The sequence below is a fragment of the Acyrthosiphon pisum genome, chromosome X (genome assembly GCF_005508785.2).
Source record: "Acyrthosiphon pisum isolate AL4f chromosome X, pea_aphid_22Mar2018_4r6ur, whole genome shotgun sequence".
In the NCBI taxonomy this organism is placed as follows: domain Eukaryota; kingdom Metazoa; phylum Arthropoda; class Insecta; order Hemiptera; family Aphididae; genus Acyrthosiphon; species Acyrthosiphon pisum.
In genome coordinates, this window is record NC_042493.1 from 54,403,616 (window position 1) to 54,406,859 (window position 3,244).

Genomic DNA, 3,244 nt, shown 5'->3' on the forward strand with positions numbered 1-3,244 from the left:
CTTGAACTTCCTTCTCGCTTTCTTCTCATCAACAATATTCGATTTTTGCTCCACTCGAGTTCGTCATCGACGGACGACAGTTCCCAACCATGATGATACTTATCATACATATTATACACAACATACGTATTATAGGTGTATATGTACAGTCTGTAATACTGTTTAGGTACCTATCTAAACATGTATTATAATTTATAATATTGTATAACCTTAGATAGGTATACTACTATAATCAGTGGTAATAGATATGTTACAATATGTTCAAGTATGAAATCCGTTATTTCATAATTTATCGAATGGCTTCAGCCAAAAAATTAATACTAGAATTATTTAGAAATTGTATGGAATAACTAGTTATCGGAACTACCTAACTGTTGTTTTACAATGTTTTACTCATACGAGTAAACTCATCGGCGAGTGCCGAAATGCAAGAAAACTATACTGTTCCAATGCACAAAATTATAAATGCTGGTTGGTGAGAAGCTGCACGCATGTACAGATTCGTTTCGACAACAGACTTTGTACGGTGAAGGATGGTAGTGGTAACGATTACATTGTTTCCGTGGTACTTCATAAAACGCATACAATCTAAATAGGTATGTACTAGGACACTAGGTAGTCACACATACACTGAATACAAATAATTTAAAACACTAGGTATAATTTTATAAACGGTAAAGTAAATAAGAAACAAGAAACTTTTCAAATATTTGTCTAAAAAATATTTATATGAAATAATAATATGCACTAACGACTGTAAAAAATCGACTATATGCCAAATATGCCTTAACACCCAAAACATGCAAAAACATGCACTATCAAACTTCATATTATTATTAGTTATTACTATTGTTATGAAACTTATTTGTATCTCAATTCTCAGTTAACATGTTTTTCTGTATAGCAAAAAAAAACATGTACCTAGGTGCATGAACTTATGAGCCCTGATTATTAACAATGACAATATTATTGGTGGATTAAAATGGATTTTCCAAATATTTATACTATAAAATAAATTGTACTTAGGTGAAAGCATATAATATTATCATACACACTATAATATTATACATACGTAGATAAGTACTTCATAGGTACGCCTAACTTTTTTAGCTATGCATGCATATTACATACACAGCAGCACGATGTAGATAACATTTTATCCATACGTGCACTGCATTGTAGGAAAAATATAATCTGTATTATTTGCACATTAAAAAAAAAAACAAACAGCATATTATTTTTCAGTAAAATATTTCTCTACAATTTACATAAACGTAATTTTTTTTTATACTGGATTAATTGTCCTTATAAATTAAAATATATTCAAAGGTATACCTATACCTTTTTATAGAGTGGTCGTTCGATTATTGCACAATTATTTGGAGATCATAATTAAAAAAAATCGTTGCGAACTAAATACCATTCTAGTTACCTAATGTATTAACAACAGAATTACAATATTGTATTATAAATAGAAGAATTAACTTTCGTTATGCAGCGTCCTTATTATGTAGGTTTTCGATATAACCCTGTAACTTAATATTGATAGACAAAAAATTTACATCCAAAAAAACTACAGGGGACAAACCCCCCCCCCTCCATCACATGTGAAAAATAGTAAAACTTATGTTGTTCACAATTACTTATCGATCTAATATTATTATTATTACAATACATTTACCACAGTCCACAAGTCACAACTGTAGTTTTCTTTCTATAATATATTATACTACAATTATTAAATATTTTAATCATCAATATATTCCTAACTTAGGAGCTCAAATTAATCTATGTTGCATTGTTGCTAGGTAATTATGAACTAATTATATTTATTGAACATAACAAATTATAATATTAGTAATGTATAATAAATCAAATTAAATGTAAAGATATACCATTGGTCATTACCCAATACTCAGTAGGTATTCAATAATTACGTGCTTCAATTCATAAACTCATAATAAATATAATAACTGTTTTAAAAATTGACGTAAAGAAAAACAAAATGAATTGTGACATCGCAAAATTTTTGTATCTACCTATTTATTTTACGTGAATTAAGAGGCATCGTATTGTATATCGTTTATGTATAGGTGTGTACCTACCTAATCATTAATTTTTAATAATATGACATATTATATACATATTACATAATATACATTGTATATTATATTTATGTAGAATATTCTTTATAGTTTATAATATTATAATACATACATTTTACCTATACCTACAAAGTATGTAAAGATAGAAAAAAATAAGGCACTGCTGGATATAATTTGAAGTTTTGGAAATCTCGACTTATTACGGAGTTATTGTACGACTGATGGCGTTTCCGTGAAATAAGAACACGCTGATTACAAATATTATATTATAATTTATAATTTATATTATAAATTTTAAAAATAATTGTATTAATAATATAGTGTTATTATTTGAACCTATATTATAGCGTAACACTACTGTCGGTTTCGAATAATTTTGCAGTGTTCAAACTGCAAAATGAAAGATCTTCTATAGGTAGGTACCAGGTACATTTTATCTATAATCTATATAGTCACACCTAACATTTTGTGGATACTTCGGAAAAAAATATTTTTGTAATTATTGTAATAATTTAATTGTTTTAGAAGAGCGATTTAGCTTATATTAATGCTATTTATTTTAGGGAGTGGAAAACGAGTCAAAATTCAATTTTCATGAACCGAAAACAACTTCTATAAATTAAACATAAAAAAAGAGGGTAAGTGGATTGCGCTCTGCTGTACAGTAGGTTACGAGTGGGTCAATGTTTAATGGATTGTATTAAACTTGAATTTAATTATATAATATGATTGTACAACAAAAACGATTCTGAGCGGAGACGGTTTGTCAGGCTATAGATTTTTATATTATTATTATTTATTATAGCCTGTAGGTAAGTTGAATTAATATTATAGTATTATTATTTTTTATTCGTTGATATGATGATAAGCAAAGCGTTAGAAATTAAAATCACATTTTTAGCGATTTTTCGTGATATGTCGGTAGTTTTTGCCGTGGCATTAAATAACTATCGAGAAAATCGAAAAATGATCTCTCTAATGTACCATCTTGATCCAATTTTCTAAAAGATAAGGTACTATATGTTGAAATCTAAGCACTCCTTCTTGTAGAAATTTTGTATACAGGATAAAAATAAATAAATAAATAAACACCATTATAAAACCTCTAGCTTCATTGCTACGGCCAGAATATAAAAATT